Here is a 22,428-nt window from a genome sequence, read left to right as displayed (position 1 = left end):
GCAGGGGGAGGAACAATACATTTTACAATATCCAGACTTTTCACTTCATTTATATAATCCTTCTAGTCTATTCATTTTTTCCTGTTCCATGTGTGCATAGAGGCATAGGAGTTTATCTTTGCCCTGAATTTTTCCCAAATTATAGAGCTCAAGGGACATATAAACTTTCGATTCTTTTAGTGAAATAAAGTAGAGACAACTGAAATCCTCAGATTAAAATCTCTATAGAGGAAATTTATCTCTATCACTGGAGGAGAAAGAACTGTAATAAGTAAACCAAATGGGGGAAGCATTTAGATACCATTCATAATACATACATAAAGGCACACTGAATTTTAGAAAAAGACTATGGTAGTTATCTTCGTACAAAGATGACTCCACTTTTAGGTTTATGGTACATGTTTTTTGTTGCTGCATAGCATATAATCCTAAAAGTTAGCAGAGTAAACCAATAATAATTTTTTTTAATATTTTCTATTATGTGGGTCAGATGTTAAAGAAGGGCTCTTTGATTACTGTGGTGGTTTCAGTGGTTGGACACAGCTGGATCACTTGACTGGAGCCTTAAAGCTGGGACCTTGGGTCAGGGTGTTGGATGGGTTCTTTAGTTTTTCCCTACTGCGCCTAATGGCAGGCAGCTTTCTCCATACAACCTCCCAATGGATCTTGCTTTGGATAGAGTCTCAAAGCAGGACCAGGGTAGTCAGAAATGTTGCATAGCAACTGGCTTCTCCCAGAGTATTCTGAGTAGGAAGTGAAAACTGCTAATCTCTTAAAAGCTGGGCCTGAAAATGGGTACAGGGTCATATCCTTATACTCTATTTGTAAAAGTAGTCATGAAGCCTTCCCAGGATCAAGAACAGAGGTCACAGTACCAGCTTCTTAAGAAGAGGAGTGTCAAAGAATGTATGGCCCCATCAGGACCACAATTTTTGACCTTCTGGGAGTTGAGTGGGTCCTTCTGACTAATTGTGGCCAATGAATTGTGGGCAGAATTGCCTGTGTCACTTTCAGAGTGGGGCATTCATCTCAGATTAAAAACTTTCAAAAGTCTCTTTCCTTTAGACATAGAACCTGATAGCATTTGAGATATTAAATTGAGTCAAAATTGAAGAGCATGGAGCAGAGGTCTCAGCTAACTTACAATGGATGTGTGATATATAAGTAAGAAATATACTGTACCTTATTTACACATTACCTTATTAAAATACTGAGATTTGAGAGTCGTTTTGTAAGTGTACAATAACCTAGTCCATCCTGACTGATACACAACTGTGTTTCTGCTTTCCTTATTATTCTCCCTAACTACTGAGATATGCTAACTCTATTATCAGATGGAACTTCTAATGATTTTCATATGTGGAAACAGATTTATTCAAAGAAATTATTGCTTCCTAGACATATCACATATGGCAAAGCAACCAGAGAACAATTCAAATACTAATTCATCCTCTTTCAAAGCTAAACAGAGAAAAATGATTTTAGGCAGTATTTATTTTTCCCTAAATAGACAAAGCATCCCAAATAGAATTTGTCAAATTCTACTTGTTTTCTTGGCATTGTTATATTCCTGTCAATGTTTGCTAATTCATTTTCCTTCCCATTTTTTCCCCATTTATTTCATCTACTTAAATTAGCTTGTGCAGGAATCAATTTCCAATGTTTTGTATTTCAGGAAAGCTTCATGTATGTTTAGGAGCTGTAAGTGATAAGGAAGTTATTTAAGTTTTACATTCAAAAGTCATTTGGCCAAATAAGAAAAAAATAGTACATTTTTCAGGGCCCCTTTTTGTGCCTTAAGTATTTAATTTCAAAGGGGTGACATGCACAATGACCTTTCCTCCCATGTTTTTACAGCTGAGCTTCACGTACAGGATTGATTTAAATTGTACATTCTGACCTTTAGGTCAAAGGGGCACCTACTAGATGTTGACACTCATTATATTTGCATTTATTTAAATATCCTAAATTTGTAATCTTTAAAGCTAAGAAACTAATAAGGAAGTCAGGGCTTCAAACCCTGAAAAAGGTATGACACATCCCCTGCAATATTCTATGCTTCTGTTCTATGCAAGCAGGAGAATGCTCAGGATGAGTTTTATCAGGGCAGCTGAGCATAATTAAAAGAGAAAACTTGAGGGCGCCTGGGTGGCTCAGTTGGTTAAGCAACTGCCTTCGGCTCAGGTCATAGTCCCAGAGTTCGGGGATCAAGTCCCACATCAGGCTCCCAGCTACATGGGAAGTCTGCTTCTCCCTCTGACCTCCCCTCTCATGCTCTCTGTCTTTCTCTCTCTCTCAAAATAAATAAATAAAAATCTTAAAAAAAAAAAAAAAAAGAGAAACCTTGAATTACAAAATTGGAGAATGTCAAAATAGGAATTTACAAAAGTTGTATCTCCACCGGAATCACACATTCTTTCCATAGTTCTGAATGATGATCATCTAGAACGTGCTTGAATTCTCAGGTGACAGGAAGATCAAAGAACCAGAAACAACTCATTTCCTGTATGGATTGCTCTAGGTATTAAAAAGGGCATTCTTGGGGCGCCTGGGTGGCTCAGTGGATTAAGCCTCTGCCTTCGGCTCAGGTTATGTTCTCAGGGTCCTGGGATCGAGCCCCACGTCAGGCTCTCTGCTCAGCCAGGAGCCTGCTTCCTCCTCTCTCTCTGCCTGCCTCTCTGCCTACTTGTGATCTCTGTCTGTCAAATTAAAAATAAATAAATAAATAAATTTTTTTTAAAAAGGACATTTTTCACTGATATGGAGTTTGTATCACTGTCAACAGGTACACTAGCATACAATTTCCAATCCTTACATGACAGAGAACAACTATGTCTTCTCATGTTTTTAACATTCGAAGTGATCACCACTTTGCCTTACATGGTCCCAAATTATAACACTAACATAGAAGCACTAGTGTACTGAATGGTTCTAAAGTGGGCATATTTGTAACCACCCTACAAATCAAGAAATGAATGTGTTTCTCCCATCCCACTCCATTATTCTTCTGTGAAGGTGGTTAGAATTATGACTGGGTATGTAAGAATTTCTTTGTCTTTCTTTGTAATTTTACCATGTAGATGTTTTATCTGTCTTTGAACTTCATTTAAATCTGATCATTCTATCTGTACTGTTTTGAGTCTTGCTTTTTGAACTCAGTTTTCTAGTTGTAAGAATTGACCATGATGCTGTATATGAGTAGTTCGTTCATTTTTGGTACACCATGGTTTACCTTTGTATAAATACACCACAATTAATTTGATTTTATTTCTAAAGCCACTAAACATCATTGTACGTGTGTCTTGAGTATGTAAGTGTATCATTTCTGTGGATATATACCCACGACTGTAATTTCTCTGTGATAGGATACATGTATCTTATATTTTACTAGATATTTCCAAAATTTTCTCTAAAGTTATTATTCTTATTTTCATTCCCACCAGCAGGGTGAACAATTTCTTTTGCTTTACATCCTTCCAACATTTGTACTATCAGATTTAAAATTTTTGCCCATGATAATGAGTATAATTTTAATTTTTATGTCCGAGTGATTATTGAAGTTGATTATATTTTCCTCTATTTATTGGCTGTTTGAATTTTCTTCTTTGTAATATGCCTTTTTCCCTCTATATGATAGCATTTTAAAATGAAGTCAACTCTCAGGTTTTTGCTTAGTTCTGTTCTTTAATGTTCATTAAATTATAGTTTCTTGAATTACTGCTGTAGGTACTTTAGATTGGCTTTTCCTTACTATAATACAACACTGAGAATGAAACTCAGTATGATCTGAACAATGCAGAATAAATCATAGTTCTACTCCCTTTAAGCTGAAGACTATACTTAGACTGTGCTCTGCATTAGTAATTTTAGGTACTTTGTTAGAAAGTTATAATTTATCTGACAGCATTGAAAGCCACTGTTCCATTAAGCTTTGGTCGGATTCTTATACAGTGATCTGAACAGGTGGGTTCATTTCTCCTATTCACCAAGGTCAGTTAATAGTTGTTATACTTTACCTACACACTAAGCATGGTTGTCTTTCCCTTGTATTGGTGAGACATTTTTGAAATATGGGTATTTTTTCCTCTTTGGTCAAGAAGAAGAGTGAGCTAAGAACAATGATTTTCTTGTGTGTGAAAGTTGAACAAATTTTATTAGGAATAAAATTGAGTCCCTATGAAATTTTCATAGGGTAAGGTTTCATATGCAAAAAATATAACTATTTCCTATAGAAATGATTATCCTAAGAGCACTGGTTTGGTTCTCAATGAATATTTAACAATATCATTGGGCGGGGCACCTGGGTGGCTCAGTCCTCTGCCTCAGACCTTTGCCTTCGGCTCAGGTCATGATCCTAGGGTCCTGGGATCAAGCCCCACATCAGGCTCTCTGCTCAGCAGGGAGCCTGCTTTACCGTCTTTCCCTGCCTGTCTCTCTGCCTATTTCTGATCTCTCTCTCTGTCAAATAAATATATAAAATCTTTAAAAAAATCACTGGACAAACATGTTTCATGGGGTATAATAAAGCAACTTAATTTTTAATTCTCATTCTGGCTTTAAATTTATTCTTTTGGGTTAATACCTCCTCCTGCCCCTGAGATGAAATCCAGTAGTCTCATGACTTTGGTGTTACTTTTGGAAATTTAAATCAATTTATATAATTAACATATCCTTTAATATATTAATAGAATTTTAACCTTCTTGATTCCAGGATCTCCTAAGTCTTGACCTGATCCTGCACCTGTACAAATGGGGTACAGATGGAAGAATCACTTTTTCCCTCCTTTGCAATTTGATTTTTCTGCATCTTCCCAATGGTGGTTGTTGGCCTCACCAGGGCTGATAAATGACAGAAGATGAGAGAAGAAAATGGACAGAAAAAAGTTCTCACTTGACATGTATTATTGTGAATAATTGTAATGCTCTCTGAGCTCTGAACATATTTCAAGTTCACATTGGCTTCTGCAACACATTCATGGAGTTTTAGAAGAGATCATTATTGTCTGGCATTCTTCCCCTGAAGTTCCTTTGATGTAAATGATACACTCCTCACTGGTTGGCTGCTTGGTGGTGAACTTCCACATAGACCATCTCTCTGCTGGGGATCAGTTGACCCTTTTGGGTAAAAACTCCTTTAAGGAGTTTCCAACTGGATTTTTTTTTTTTTTTTTTTGTGCACGTGGTCCACCTCTGGGATACTCACCCTTAACTCTTCATCAGGACTACATGTACTAAACTGGCACCTCCCTGCAATGAAAATATACCTTAACCAACCTCTCAAACTCTAAGTTTCCAAGGCATAAATTAGATCATGGCATGTATCATTTAAACTCTCCAAGTGTCCTATGGAATCCTTTCTTCCTAGCTTTGAGTTGAAAAGTAGATGCCCTTCTCTCTTTCTACTTTGAAATGGGTTCTCTCTGTCCCAAAATTCTTTAACTATTAGATTTCTGACTTTTCTATGCCTTTATTATGGGAGAGGAAAGATTCCACTTTGGAGTGTAGTGTATAGTATTAGGGAATTTGAACTGAAAATAAGACTAAAATAATTTTATTTATGCATTCAGAAATAAAAGCCCATTGTGTACTTCATTCTTTTATCCAACTAATATTTACTTTCTGTCAATAATGTCAGGCACTGTTTTAGAATCTGGGATCATACTTTGGAAATAAAACAAAAAAAAATCTGTGTTTTACAGAGTTTGTATTCTAGTTTGGATAAAGAAATAATAACAAAGCAAAAAAGTAATATATATATAGCATATAATGTGTATATATATATATATATATATAGCATATAATGTATATATATAGCATGTTAGACGCTATTAAATGCTAAGAAAAGGCAATAAACAAAATAAGGAAGAGGACACAATCAGTAGTTTTAGATAGAGTGACCAGGGAAAATCTCACAAGAGGCTGATATTTAAACAAAGACCTGAGGAAGGTGAAGGAATGAACTATAAAGTTGTTATGTGAAGGAAGTTCCAGATAAAGTGGTGTTATTGAACAAGTGCTCTGAAATGGGAAAACCTCTGGCTTGTGTGAGGTAAGGAGTGAGGCTGATATATTTGAAAGCGGGTGAACCAGGAGAAAAGTAGTGAGAAACATGGTTAGAGAGGAAAACAGAAGAAGAAGCTATATTGTTTAGAGCCTATAAGTCATTGCGAGGACATTGGTTTTTGCCCCAAGCACAATTTGGAATTACTGATGGGTTCTGAGCAGAAAAAAAGACATCATGTAGCTTATATTTTAGTAAGATGGTTCTGCTCCCTTGTGGAACATAGACTATGAGGCAGGGACACAGGAGGAACCAGTGACCATTTAGGAGGCTACTAGAATCACCCAGGTGGGAAATGATGATGTCTTGGAAAGAGTTCATGATGCGGGAAATGGTAAGAAGCAGTCAAAATTTAGATGTATTTTAAAGTGAACTGACCGGTATTCCTAATGAACTGGAGAAGGGAGGAGTCAAGGATGAATACAACTATTTAGCCTGAGAAACTCAAAGGGAAGACATATCATTTACTGAGGGAAGGAAGGCTGACGAAGAAGCACATTGGAAGGGAAATATCAGGGGCTCAATTTTGGCCATGTTAAGTTTGAGACATTGTTAGCATTTAGGTAGAAATATCAAGGAAAATTTTGGTTACCAAATCTGAGGTTTAGTGAAGACCCCCAGGCTGGAGATATAAATTTTATCCCTGTTAAAGTACAACCCTATAGTAATTTAATTTTGTTGTTTTAAAACTTCTTTTATTAATGATAATTAGCAGTAATTAGAAATTATCATACAATGTTATTTCTGGTGAGGGTTGTACTTGGAAATACACAAGAAGCATTCACGATATTAAAACACGAACACCTGAAGAACAAAAGTAATCCTGAAAGCGCAATCCAGGAATGAAAAATTCAAGCAACTTCCAGAAGCTTACACCAGTTTGAAGGCTAAGGGCAAAAAGTACTCCTTACTACTTTCTCCTTTCACTCTTCCAACATTGAGTGCCAGGCTCTGTGCTGTTCAGTAGGATTCAAGGATGGATAAAGGTGGTTCATGCCCTACAGGAATCCATACTCAAGGAAACGGATGAATATCTATGATGTAATGTGCTAAGAGTTAGAATAGAATAGGTACCCCCAAGTGCTATATTAGCCTGATGGGAAGGAAGTCACTTCAATCTGAGAATGTCTGGAAAGTGTCACAGAAGAAATAATGGATCTTAATGGCCCATTAGTATTTCAGCAAGCAGAGATAAGAATCTTATTATTTTAGACAGAGGCAGATGTGAAGTCAAGGTGTACAAGGACATGCCATTCGGAAAAGAGCTTGGCATCCTGAAACACAGTGTTTGAGTTGGAGAAAGAAGAGAAGAGATGCTTGAATAGACAAATGATGAGTTATCTTTCTCCTAAAGGGATATATTGAATCCTGAAGTACAAAAATACCTTAGAATTATTAAGAGCTGGGACTAAAACCTTACATTCAGATGGTGCCCTATTCCTAACTATCTTTGCTGATGATAAGGAGACCTGTGTCACTGAAGCCTCTGCCTTCTAGTCTTTAGCTCTTATAAAGTCCTTGAAAGTCAAGCTGAATCAAAGCGCAGTAGATATAACTTGGGATAAAGTTTGCAGTGGCCAACTCAACTTCAGCCATAGTTATCAGGAAAGTCAGTACTCCTAACTTAGAGACACAGGACATTCTGTGGCAGTCAGCAATGCTGATTATCTCTCCAAGGTGGGACTGGAGATGATGGAGGACACTTCTTTAATGATTTCTCTCTGTCAAATAAATAAAATAAAATCTTAAAAAAAAAAGAAGTGCACATAAATGTACATACCTACACACAACTGTTTCCTTTTGTTAAATCCATACACATTCACGCACATATATAAGTGGACAGTGAGTACCACTATTTGGTCTCTTCAGGATTTTTTGAATACTTTTTGATGAAAAAATTATCCCCAGAGTGGTCCTATGAAACACACCACTTATTCTAAATGTCATTTTGGGGGTGCCTGGGTGGCTCACTCAGTTAAGTGCCTAACTTTGGCTCAAGTCATGATCCTAGGCAGGAGGCAGGGGAGGGGTTCCCTGCTCAATGGGGAGTCTGCTTCTCGCTCTCCCTCTGCCCCTCCCCCTGCTCATGTTCTCTCTCTCTATCAAATCAATCAATTAATTTTTTTAAAAAATAAAATAAATGTCATTCTGGCCACCAGTGTGTCTTCATTCTTTTCCTACATAGCAATCGCTGTTCTAGTTCACATAAGTCATGGTTATTAATAAATCAGAAACGTCCGATGGAGCCAGTCATCTCCTCAGGCAACTTGTGCTCTCTCATGGATGGCCCTTGCTGTCTATAATCAAAGTACAAATGGTTCCCTCAGGAGAACGACAATGACATGAGGAAATAGGATAGGCAGAAAATGATACCCTTGAAGAAGCAAAACAATACAGACCAGTACCTAAGAGAAGTGCAAACTTGTCTAAACTTCCACACATCAAGAGATCTGAAATAATTATATCTTGTGGAATCATAGAATTTCAGAGTTCAAAGAAATATTAGGAGTCTTTCAAGCCACACAGATAAGGAAACTGAAAAGTAAGTGATTTTTACAATTTCTCAAAAGTGATTTCCAGCAGAACTAAGAGTTAGGTGTTTTTAAAACTAATCTATGGTTTTTTTGTTTTTTTTTTTTGTTTGTTTTTTATTTGACAGAGAGAGATCACAAGTAGGCAGAGAGGCAGGCAGAGAGAGAGAGGAGGAAGCAGGCTCCCTGCTGAGCAGAGAGCCCAATGCGGGGCTCGATCCCAGAACCCCGGGATCATGACCTGAGCCAAAGGCAGAGGCTTAACCCACTGAGCCACCCAGGCGCCCCTAAAACTAATCTATGATTTTAAAACTACAATGAACTAGTCTTCTCTCTCGAACTTCCAGACTCTGAAGTTAAGGACAGAAATCATTTGTACAAATGTACGGTGGCATGTACATACCATTGTAGTACCATATAGAGTAGTTTCACTGCCCTGAAGGTCCTGTGCTCTCATCCCTCCCTTTCCCAATCCCTGGCAACCACTGACTTGTTTTTTCCTTTTTTACTGTCACCATAGTTTCACCCTTTCCAGAGTGTCATATAGTTGGAATCATACCGTATATAGCCTTTTCATGGACTTTTTTCACTTAGTAATAAACATTTAAGTTTTCTGAGTCTTTTCTTATTTCTTTTAGCACTGAATAGTATGCCATTGCCTGGACGTAACCACCATTTACTTACCCATTCGCCTAGTGAAGAACACCTTGGTTGCTTCCAAGTTTTGATAAGTACGCATAAGGCTGCTGTGATAAACACTCCTGTGTAAAGTTTTGTGTGGACATGTTTTAGTCCCTTTGCACAGATTCCAAGGAGGGCAATTGCTGGGTCTGTAAGGAGAGGAATCTGCTTAGTTTTGTAAGAAGGTGACCAACTGTCTTCCACACTGGTTGTACCATTGTGCATTTCCATCAGCAATGGATGAGAGTTCTTGTCTCCTCATATCCTCCCCAGCATTTGGTGTTGTCAGTCTGTTGGATTTTGATCATTATATCAGTTGTATAGTTGTTTCTCATTGTTGTTTTAACTTGCATTTCCCTGATGACACAAGATGTAGAGTGTCTTTTCATATATTTTTTCCTCTTGTGTATACTTTCTTTGGTGAAGTATCTATTAATGTCTTTGGCCCATTATTTAACTGTGTTGTTTTCTTACAGTTGAGTTTTAAGAGTTCTTTGCATATTGTGGATATTAGTCCCTTACCAGATGTGTCTTTTGCGAAGATTTTCTTTAAGTCAATGGATTATCTTCTTCTTGTCTTAACAATGTCTTTTGGAGGACAGTAGATTTTTAATTTTAATAAAATCCAACTTATCAATTATTTCTTTCATGGATCTTGCTGTTGGTGCTGTATCTAAAATGTAATCCCCATATCCAGTATCCTCTAGGTTTTTTCTGATGTTTATCTCCAAGAAGTTTTATAGTTTTGCATTTTACTTTTAGATCTACAATCCATTTTGAATTAATTTTTGTGAAAGATATAAGGTCTGAATTTAGACTTATTTATTTTTTTTGCATGTGGATGTCCAGTTGTTCCAGCATCATTTCTTTAAAAGACTATTTGCTTCATTGTATAATCTTTGTTCTTTTGTCAAAGATAAGTTGGTATATTTATGTAGCTCCATTTCTGTGCTCTCTATTCTGTTCCACTGATGTATTTACTTATACTTTCATCAATACCACATTACCTTGATTACTCTAGCTTTATGGTAAGCCTTGAAGTCATGTAGCTTCAGGCCTCCAATTTTGTTCTTCTCTAACAATATTGTGTTGACTTTTCTGGGTCTTTGCCCTTCCATATAAATGTTAGAATCTGTTTGTCAATATCCATCAAATAACTTGCTGGCATTTTGTTTGAATCTATAGATAAAGTTGAGAAGAACTGACATTCTGACAATATTTAGTCTTCCTATTTATGAACATGAAATATTTCTCCATTTATTTAATTTTTTTAAATTTATTTTTTATTTTCAGCATAACAGTATTCATTATTTAGTTCTTTAATTTAATTCTGTAGTTCTCCTCAAATAGATCTTGTACGTATTTTGTTAGATTTATATCTAAGTTTCATTTTTGGATGCTAATTAAATGGTACATATTCTTAATTTCAAATCTCACTTGTTCATTGCCACTGTATAGGAAAGCAACTGGCTTTTATGTATTAACTTTGTATCCTGTAACCTTACAGAATCCAGGATCAACCAAATCAAATTTATCCAAGATACACAAAGTTGGTTCAACATTTGAAAATCAATGAATGAATCCATTGTATCAACAGATAAAAGAAGAAAAGTAATATGATCATCTCATTAGATACAGAAAAAGTATTGAACAAAATCCAGCCTCTATTCATGGTAAACTCTCATTGAACTAGCATTAGAGTAGAAATTCCTCAAGTTGATAAATAATACCTGCAAAAAACCTACAGCTAACATCTGACTAAGATTAGGAACAAGGCAACAATGCTCACTATCACTAGTTCTTTTCAACATCATACTGGAGTCCCAGCTAATGGAAAAGAAACGAAAGGGAAATGAAGTACGTAGATCGGGATTCTACAGAATCTAACTATAATTTATAACATTACACACCTCATTTCCCCCATGACTCAAGAAAGTCCCATAAAAACTTTCTTGGGCACAAATTGTATGCCTGATTTCTCCAAAAGTTTATAATGAAAAAAGAGAGAAAACAATGTTAGCCTACTTGTGAAAAGAAAATGCAGAAAAGAATGTTAATGATATAGACAATATGTTGCCCTCTTTGTAGGTATTTGATCTCACAAAGAATAAGTATTACATGAATAATTTTTGGAAGAAGGTACACAAAAACACGAGTGAAAAACTAGGTTACATCACTCATTAAGGGGTAGGATATATTACAAACTTTTCAGTGAGTTTAAATAGGAGTGAGATATAGAATAGACCAAAAGAGACTGTTTTATTTGCTGCTTTTTTTTTTTTTTTTGGAAGGGAGGTCATTTTTGTCACAGAATTGTCATATTGAGTGTCTTTTATATTTGTTTAGGAAATAAAGTGATTGGTATGCCAAAGTGCTTGTTTTTTTTTTTTCTGTAAATAATGTTTTTGTATAACAAACCAATAAATACAGAAATTTTTACTGAGATATAGAGATATAGTGGCCATCAAATATTAAGTTAAGTGTTGTCTAAAGCAGCTTGGGGCAGAAGAGCAAAGGTTTATGTCTTGGAAGTACCCTCATTTCCTACTCTCTGACAATGAATGGGTAAAAGCTACTAAAATCTAGAGACCAGACTTATGGCAACAATGGGGACCTGAGGTCATTTAAAATCTTGCCCAAGAAACTGTCTAGGAGAGTGAAGGGCCACCCAAAGAGAGAAAGCATTTGGCATGGACACTGGAAAACTCAGACGTAAGAGAAGTTGCTTGCCCTCTCAGCAGAAGTGTGGGTTGAGGGACCAGCAGGGGAGTTTCCAAAGAGCTAATAGAAGTATCTAAGAAAGAGAGATCTGCCAAAAATCTAGCTATTTTTCACAAAGTAAAGGTTCTCTTATAATTATACCAGTTACATATGATATATTTTTTTTAAGATTTTATTTATTTATTTGACAGAGAGAGATCACAAGTAGGCAGAGAGGCAGGCAGAGAGAGAGAGAGGAGGAAGCAGGCTCCCTGCTGAGCAGAGAGCCTGATGCAGGACTCGATCCCAGGACCCTGAGAACATGACCTGAGCTGAAGGCAGCGGCTTAGCCCACTGAGCCACCCAGGCGCTCCACATATGATACTTTTAATACATTTTCCCCCTCTCCTTCTCTTTCTTCCATTCTAACAGGATGGAAATTCTTATTAGCCAGCTTCAGGAAGCAGAAAGAAGCAGGACTGGGGAGAAAATTGAGGAAGTACCACTTTCCCTTCTCTCGTTGCAAGCAGCTCACAAGCAGACCCTAGCTGCAGAGGGGAAAAGACTGTATTTAACAAATTCAAATTTATTTTTATTAATTATTATTATTTGGCACTGGAGGTAATGTTTGCTGAATTTAGTTGTGTCTGCTTATTCTAATGAAGTATAGAATTTCTTATTATTATCCACAAGTAGTCCAAAAATGTCATGAGACAGTTTGAGCTAAGAAAGACCTTCATTGCTCATTCCTTGCTCATTCTTAGTGTCAAAGGAATAGTGGGAGAAAATTATGAACTTGTTATGATGGCATCATGAGAAACTGTTTTCTCGACATGCCATTATACATGCACACACAAAGAAATGTAATTAGCTTGCCTTTTGAAAGCTTGAAAGCTAAATTTAACTAAATACACCTAATCAACTAAATACATTTCCTTGGGAGATCAGCTGGTTTTATCAGCCCACAAGTTACCTACATTTTAAACTTCCATGGTACTTCCTTCTGATGGGCCTTAAACCCTTTGGTCAGGTATATTCACTTATAATTTAGGTATAAAAATCCTGTATATAGGAGGTTGAGGTCTTACTGTCAAAAATCCATGAGCATCTTCCCAAAAGGCTTTCTAGTATTACAATTCCAGAGAAAGGAATTTAACTTATATTCATTTGAATGAAACCAAGAGTGGCCAACAAGAGATCATGCTTTGAAAGAATAATCTGGAGACCATTTGTTAAAGTGCATGTTTCAGCTCTCACCCCTACCATGTAAATAGGTCATGTATGTTTATCGAGCTTCCCTAGCGATGCGTATGTACTCTAATTAGTCCAAAGCTACTGCATTAGTAGAAAGCCCTACTTTCATTCGTCTCTAAACCAAGCAAATTAAAAACAACACTTCCAGAATTTTATTGAACAAGAAAAGACAGCAGTGAAACCCCTCTGTGTTTTGTCCATAATTCTTCAGGAAAAGACAAGTTTTGATATAGAGTATTTAAACACATTCTACTCCATTTATCTCTGTTTATTGTGAATTCATTTGCAGTATAAACTCTTACAAGGATACAGGCACATTGTTAGGGTCACAATTTTGTGCGTTTCCTCAGCAATTCCTTAGAGAGCGTAGTTAAAATTCACTCTTCAGGTTACCATGACCTATAGGAACACAGCTTTGTTTGTTTTTGGAAAATCAGCTTATGATAAGTAGCAGTTCTCAACAGTGAGTTGAACACTGTCTCACAACTTGGTGTCTTTCTTACATTCTAGGTCACCGCAATAGCCCATAAAAGCTAAATTACTTTTAAATTCCAAGTAAGAAAATTGCTCAATCAGGCATTTCTTGGCCTACATAATTCTCTGTAATATACCTTACTTAGAGTTCTCAAAATGTAAAGAGAATCAATAGATTTGTTTTTGTTAATATTCGGTTGGTCATAATTTTCTCAATTCTGCTAAGCTGAAACAGTTATAAAAATACTGGCAAAGGGACACAATATTGAAAAAATGACTAGGCTCTGAGAACTGGAATTAATGTATTATTTTTATTCACTTTTCTACTAGGACTCATTGATTTGTTGAATTTTGTATTGAGTCTCAGACCCTTCCATTATAGGCAGAGAGAAAAAATGATGGGTCAAGTGTTAACAAAAGCCATCAGTGTTATTGGGCCACATTTTCCTTCAGTCAGTGTTCCCAGGCTGAGCAGAGAGGGGCAGGAACCACAGCTTGAGACCAAGAAAGAAATGTGAAGCTTCTTTGTCAAAGACCAGAAAGAACAAGAGCAACTTTTTTTTTTTTTTTTTTTGGTATGGAGTTTATTTTAGGCATTTTAATTTAAACATTTTATTTTTATTTTTCTAAACCTAGTGTTAACATTTCTGTTGACTGAGTATTGAATGGTGCCTAGATTGTATTTAATAAAATAAATGTTTACCAGAATTGGGTCAATCATAATATTGAATAAGCACCACAGGAATGGAGTAAATAGTGGAATAGATCATATAGAGGTGTATGTTTAACCTCCTGGGTGCTGCCTAACTCTTCCAAAGTGGTGGATGCATCTACACTTTTATATACCAACCAGCAGTGTTCGAGAGTTCCAGTTGCTCTACAGCATTCTGGTTGCTATCATAAGCAGTAGTTCATCATAAGCATAATTTGCCTTTCCCTAAATGACTAATGATATTGGAAGGACATCCTTCCTTGTGCTTATTTACTATACTCATGTATCTATTTTAGTGCAATGTTCATTCAAATATTTCCTCATTTTTAATTTTTTCTTTTTTGCCTCTTATTATCAAGTTATAAGAATTCTTTATATATTCTAGATGTAAGTTACCTGTCACATATAGATTTTCTAAATATTTTTTCCTATGCTGTGGTCTTCCTTTTTTTTAATGTGTCTTCTGAAGAATAAATGTTTTGCCTTTGAAGGAAGTTCAATTTATTTTTTTTCTTTCATAATTTATGCTTTTCTGCACTATTTTGAAGAAGTCTTTGCTGAAGGTAAGGTCATCCAGGTTTTCTGTTTTATTTTTGATAATTAGGTCTGTGATATATTCTGAATTAATTTTTTCATACAATTTAAAATAAGAGTCAAGGTTCCTTGTCATATATGTTTATCCAATTTCTCTAAAACTATTGTTGAAAATACTATCCACTCCTTTATTCTAGACTCCAGTGATGGGTATACTAGTTGTTCTACTGAACATGGATATACCATTAATTTTTAAATGTTTTTTTTGTGTGTTTCCTTTGCATAGTTTCTATTTCTTGGACTTCAAGCACACTGATATTTTCCTTGATCTGCTACTTTCCCAGCCAGTATATTTTCACCTCAGACATATTTTTTATACCCAGAAGTTTGATTTGGATATGTTTTAACATCTTCCATATCTCTGTGTTAACATGATTGATTTTCTCCTACCATCTTGGACGTAGGTATTGAGTAATAATAGCTCTTTCAATCTCATTGTCTAGTATTTCTGTATCACTTAACTGCATCATTTTGAAGTATGGCTAGTGCAACTGAGTGCTAATTAATTTAAATTTGAATATCCACATGTTACTTAGGGCTACTTTATTTGATAGTGCAGGCATAAGTGTCTGAGTTGTAAGGTTTTTTCACAGCTATCAATAGTGTCCACAGTTTTATATTTTGTCCATTCAAGAGGGTTCCATCCAGTTAATTGGTAGTAATTGACCCTAGTAAATTTCCAAATTGCTTTCAATATTTTATTCCTAATAAACTCAATAATTTTCAAAAAAAATACAGTTTTCTAGAAATAGAACTCTATTAAGAGCAGCCAACTTGGTGAAAGCAAGAAATTCTTCCTTCAAAAGAAAGCACATATGCTAGTGCAACAAAGTGCTTCTGTAAAAAGATGTTCCAAATCAAGCTCAATGTTAATTGTGCAAAGGGAATTTTGGTCCCCTCCATGCATCGAAGAGTTAGTTTACTAGATAAGTTCTGAAAATAAAGGGGCATATTTATGGAAATCTTTTGTAAGTCACTATAACAATTATAGTTGGTATTAAAAACACATTGCTAGGGATGCCTGGGTGGCTCAGTTGGTTAAGCAGCTGCCTTCGGCTCAGGTCATGATCCCAGCATCCTGGGATCGAGTCCCACATCGGGCTCCTTGCTCCGTAGGGAGCCTGCTTCTCCCTCTGACTCTGCCTTCCACTCTGTCTGCCTGTGCTCGCTCTCGCTCTCTCTCCGACAAATAAATAAAATCTTAAAAAAAAAACAAAAAACCTCATTGCTATTAAATATAATAAAAGCAAATATAAAAGCAGCCAGTCTGATGGGGGCTGAAACACAGACCAGGTCTTGTCAGTAGGAATCTTATTAAGGTATATTAATTTGGGGCTGAGATGAGGGAAAGGTTGTAATTGCACATGGATAATGCAAAACATCTTCAAACCATGAGAAGTTACAGTCAATCATATGATACAAAGCAAGAATCATAATTTATAAAACTGTTCTTATCAGTCATTAGGCCCAAGCTGTACAAGTTTGTATTTACTAATCCTGATGACCAAGTAACATAACCAATCCATCTCAAAGTTATAACTTATTCAGTTGTATATAGAAATAAAATAAGATGGGGCACCTGGGTGGCTCAGTGTGTTAAAGCCTCTGCCTTTGGCTTGGGTCATTATCCCAGGGTCTTGGGATCGAGCTCCACATCAGGCTTTCTGCTCTGTAGGGAGCCTGCTTCCTCCTTTCTCTCTCTCTCTCTCTCTCTGCCTGACTCTCTGCCTACTTGTGATCTCCATCTGTCAAATAAATAAATAAAATCTTAAAAAAAAGAAATAAAATAAGATACCAGCCAATACAGAGAAGATGAGAAATCTCTACCTTATGAAAAAGTCATAAAAGAGAAAATGAAAAAAAATATATATATAGGAAGCCAAAATGCAAAAGCAATGACTTTTTTTTAAAAGTACTTTTGTCAAAACTTCTAACTCATACCTTCTCTAAATAGCACATGCCATGTTATTAAAAAATACATAAAACATGCAGCAAAACAACACATCAATCAAAGGTTTTGACACAGAGAAAGCACACATACAACAAAACAGAAAAAAAAAATTTAAAAAGTGAAGATAATGGCTTCCAGACATTGTATGTTAGATAATGTAGGACAGTGATTTTTGAAAGAAGGGGGTCAAACAAGATGAGCCCTATAATTGACTCAGCTTACTTTCTAGAGATGACTTCCAAGCCACAACACAGACAAGGAGGACTGGGACAGAGTGGAGCAGGGGCACAAGGCAATCTCTCTGAAGTGAAGAGACAAAGCTGGATATTGAGGGGGCTAGAGTTCGTAGAGCAGAAAAACAGACTGGAGATCTGTCAGGAGTCTCCCTCTGGTCTTCAATGAGAGCTGATGAATGTGTATGATAAACATGCCTGAAGTCAAGGAAATAACTATCCAAAAGATTTCAGATAAGCAGAAATCTTAAATAGGACTAGCAATGGTTTGTATCTTCTCAGCCAGAGTGAAAACTCTTGCAACTTAATGCAAAAACTACTCAGAGTAGAGCTTTCATAGAACCAACTGTTTTTTTTTTAATTGTGCCTCATAACAAAGCTCAAAAATATGTACGAATAAAAATGTATCAGACGTTCAACAGATGTATAATGTCTACATCCAATCTAGAATTATCAAATATGTAAAAGCAGGACAACACAACTCATTATGATCAGGAAAATCAACCAATAAAATAGACCCAGAAATGATATAGGTACATGATATAGAAATACTAGACAATGAAATTGAAAGAGCTCTCCTTACTCAATACCATATGACCAAGACGGTAGAAGAGAATCAAGCATGTTACATAAAACATATTCAAATCAAACTTCCAGGTATAAAAAATATGTCTGAGGTGAAAAATATACTGGCTGAGAATGTGGCAGATTAGACACTGTCACGGGAAATATCAGTGTGCTTGAAGTCCAAGCAATAGAAACTATGCAAAGCACCATCCAAAAAATTGAAATCTTGCCATCTGCAATAACGTGGATGGAACTAGAGGGTACTATGCTGAGTGCAATAAGTCAATCAGAGAAAGACAATTATCATATGATCTCTCTGATATGAGGAATATGAGAGACAGGACAGGGGGTCGTGGGGGAAGGGAGGGAAAATGAAACAAGATGGGACTGGGGCGGGAGACAAACCATAAGAAACTCTTAATCTCAGGAAACAAACTGAGGGTTGCTGAAGGAGAGGAGGTGGGAGGGATGGGTGGCTGGGTGATGGACACTGGGGAGGGTATGTGCTGTAGTGAGTGCTGTGAATTGGGTAAGACTGATGATTCACAGACCTGTACCCCTGAAGCAAATAATAAATTACATGTTAATAAAAATAAACTATGCAAAGCAAACACACACGCAAATTTTAAAAATGTATCCATGTTAGGTGGAATAGCATCAAGTAACCTAGCATTTTGTTGGACCAGGATCACTGAGAATATTTGATAATTAACTATAATATATATATGTATATATATATACACACGTATATATGTACATCTATATAATAATATATGCACAATCTAGTATAATAATATAATAATATATATACAATCTAGTTAATATATATAATTATATATGTACAATCTATCAAATCTATGTACAAATTTAATATATATTATAATTATATATGTACAATCTATAATATATAATATATGTACAATCTAGCCAAAATTTAAGATTATTATTATAACACAGTAGTTTGGCCCAGCATGTACTGTAAAATTCTACATCTTGCTTAGCTTTCTCTGACCCAAATACCCAAGCCATAGGCTACAAGTATGGTGCTTCCTTAAGCGTCTGGCACAGCTGTCCCCTTGGGAATCACTGTGTCACTGTGTCACAGGCTCCATTGACTCTTCTAATCCAGGGAATAAATGCCTGGCCTGATTCCCCTCTTCCGTTGTCTAAAGGATGATAAGATTGCCAAAATGAAGCTGAGACAGAGTGAAAATAAAACTGGCTTGAGATAACTTGCATCTAAAGATGTTGTGGATCCTCTCTTTCTCCCCTACTATTTTCCCTTGGGAAAAAGAGTATTTCCGTAAAAATGGCAGAGAAGCATCTACCAAATTGGGAGAGTCTTCTGTGTTCCAGAAGAAATTACTTCTGGATTTCCAGCCTCGATTTCCCTCTTTCTTCCACAGTGATACCTAGTGATAATAATGCTTACTCCCTATCATCCTTTACTCTGGTCGATGTGTAGAAGCTACAAGACCTTGTTATTCTCATAGATATAGCAAACAATTCAAACAGCAGAAGTTCAGTCAAGTCCAGACCCTTTGGCATTGATGGCTGGTTTTGAAATATAAAAGTTGACAAAATCTCATAAAGAGATAATCAGAGGTATACCTTATGGATAGTTTATTTCCAGTAGCCAATGCCTTTATTCTGTCTGTTTCTCTTTGTAGTGGTTCTACAAACTCCCCCACATCTTCTCTTTGTCCCTATCATATCATGTTGGTGCAGTAGTGAAGTATGTAAGGCTGTTTCAGAGTGAAAAAACTTCTTCTGATCTAGGTATATCTACATAAAGAATGCACACCTTTGTTAAATATTTGAGAGACTCAAATATTTGTGAATCTCCATGGGGCACTAGGATGATGAAATCTCTGAAATTACTGGAAGCCAAGAGGACCTCAATATGACCTCAGAAAGAGAGCCTTGAACTCAAAGAAAAGCTACTGTTACTCTTCTCCCCTAAACTTTCAACCCACGTATGCACACCCTACCAACACACACACACACAATGGCATTTTTATTGACTATGAACAGAATGAACATGGCAATGGTCCACCATTCATTACTGCAGGGTGGCTTGAGGTGCGCAATGCCAACACAAATTTTGATCAAAGCCAAGGGATCCTAACACTGGGAAAAACAATAGTAAAAGCAAGGATTCAAATTTTGTATCTGCTTCACAAGAAATAAACAAAAGCCACTCTGTTTGATGATACAGAGGAGAAACATAATCATAAAACAAACAGAGAGAAATTTCTTATCCAAAATATAAACTAACTAAAAAATGTTTCTCATGGAAAGCCCTATGGCAAAATCTGAATTTATATTATTTTAAAGGCTTAACTTCTGTTTTTTTGTTTGTTTGTTTGTTTGTTTACTCCACCATCACCAGTCTTTCTAAGAATATTCTTATAATGAGCCAAATGAAATCTCTGTACCAGTTAGGACTGACTTTAGTTAGCAGCATATAATGCAAAACCCAAAGTAAAGGGACTTAAAAGGATAGGAGCTTTATTTTGTCCCATAGAAATCGTGGAGATAAGGTTTCTGGGACTAGTATGACAGCTTCACTGGCATTAAGGAAGATTTTTCTTGCTTTATTTTTCTATTCTGCCTTTCCTAGCACGTGTTTCCCATCCCTGAGATTGCCCCACAGCATGAGAAGACTTGCGGTTCCAGACATTATGTCTCTATTCCAGAAGGGAAGAGAGAGGAAACAGGGAAAGCTGAAGGAACAAATCTCTGCTTTTAAAAAAGTTTCCAGCAGGTGCCTGGGTGGCTCAGTTGGTTAAGTGTCTTGACTCTTGATTTTAGCTCAGGTCATGATCTCAGGGTCATGAGATTCAGGCACCACACTGGGCTCCGTGCTGGGTGTGGAGCCCGCTTAGGATTCTCTCTCTTCCTCTGCCGCCCCCCACGCTCTCCCTGAAAAAAATTTTTTTTTCTTCCTAGACACTACTCTGATGACTTCTGCTTATATTTCATTGGATCCAAAGAAGACTGGGAAATATAATCTTTTATTCAGTTATTTTATTGCAGTGGATGCAATCAGGTTCTGTTAGTAAGGAGAAGTAGGGATTGACAATGGGTGAGCAACTAGCAACCAGTCTCCTATGGCATCTGTTTACTGCTATAGTAATAATTACCTTTAAAAAAGACCTTTGATAGAGGCACCTGGGTGGCTCAGTGGGTTAAAACCTCTGCCTTCGGCTCAGGTCATGATCCCAGGGTCCTGGGATTGAGCCCCACATTGGGCTCTCTGCTCAGCAGGGAGCCTGCTTCCCTTCCTCTCTCTGCCTTCCTCTCTGCCTACTTGTGATCTCTGTCAAATAAATAAAATCTTAAAAAAAAAAAAAAGACCTTTGATAATTTTCTAGTCCCCAGTTCTCAGTAGATGTTTGGAGGCGGTTAACATAACAGAACTTAGACATCGAACAGGAGTTTGAACTTTCTTCCCTTTGATAAATCATCTACTTTGTTGACAATGAACAGATCTTTTTAATTACAGGTAGAGTTTGTATGGTGTTTCTAAATTTTGTTCGCCTTATTTTTGAGCAAATTTCAAAAGAAAGGTGGAGACACTCTGTTTTCACCACCTTACTTTGAAGTGCTACTCCTATTACATTCTGGAGATCCTCAGGAAAGGAGCCTCTGCCCTCCCTCACCAAACCTCTTGCCCCCAAAGCTCTCATTGCCAGGCTGTTCCTTACAAGTGCAGGGCACCCAACATCAGTAATCAGTTCGCTATTGAAGACTGCAGCAGCACCAGCGCCGGGTTTACACATTTCACAGTGTCACAGTGTTAGAATGCTTGATTGTGTCAACCATGAGTGGAGGCAAATTTATCAGGGTGTCTTCTAAAGTTTGCCCACAGAATCTGAGCCATACTGCACTGAAAAGAGGACACTGGTAAGAAAACAAGAAAATTTACTGTCTTCATTAACAGTCATCAAAGGGTAGCTTTGAGCAGAATTGGAATAGTTCTGAGCAGCATATTCTCACTCAAAAATAATCATCAAACCCTCTGGCTGGAAACAATAATATAAATGTCTTTGCTGTTCCGGCATCTACTTTAGTATCTTGTCTCTTCTTTTAAGTTCTCTCTTGATACTGAAGGGTTTCCTATTTCTTGTCCTCTAAAGAAAATAACTGATAAAGTTATTTACACTAAGGTAAATATTTGCTTCTAATTTATTAGCTTCTAAAACAAGTTCCATTTAAAAGGATAATAAAAGAAAAAAGGCAATGATTAAGTGAATTACACACTGACCTTCCAGCAATGGAAAGCCAATGGATATACACACACACCTTGCGGCCCCCACTTCGCGCCCCACAATATTTCTCATGTTATGTCTTCTTTGTGGATTAGCCACAGTCTGCTTTATGTTGTTGTCATCTCAGGGCCCAAGCTGAAGGAGTCATAGGATCTTTCTAAACATCATTGGTTTGGGTGCAGGGGAAAGGACACCTGATGGCCGACTACACTTTGGGATCCTCAAGTCTTCTCAGAAGTTTGCGTACATCAATTCTGCTAACTTTCCATTGGTCACATTAAAGCCACAAGACCAAGGGTTAAGTCAATAGGTAGGGATGTGCTAATTGGCTATAGAGGGAGGGGACAGAAAATAGTTTAAATGAAAATGCAATCTACCACCATCTTACACTTATTT

Source organism: Mustela putorius, unplaced genomic scaffold (genome assembly GCF_011764305.1).
Source record: "Mustela putorius furo isolate JIRA1106 unplaced genomic scaffold, ASM1176430v1.1 tig00000281_pilon_pilon_pilon, whole genome shotgun sequence".
Taxonomy (NCBI): domain Eukaryota; kingdom Metazoa; phylum Chordata; class Mammalia; order Carnivora; family Mustelidae; genus Mustela; species Mustela putorius.
Note: the sequence above shows the minus strand (reverse complement) of the source record.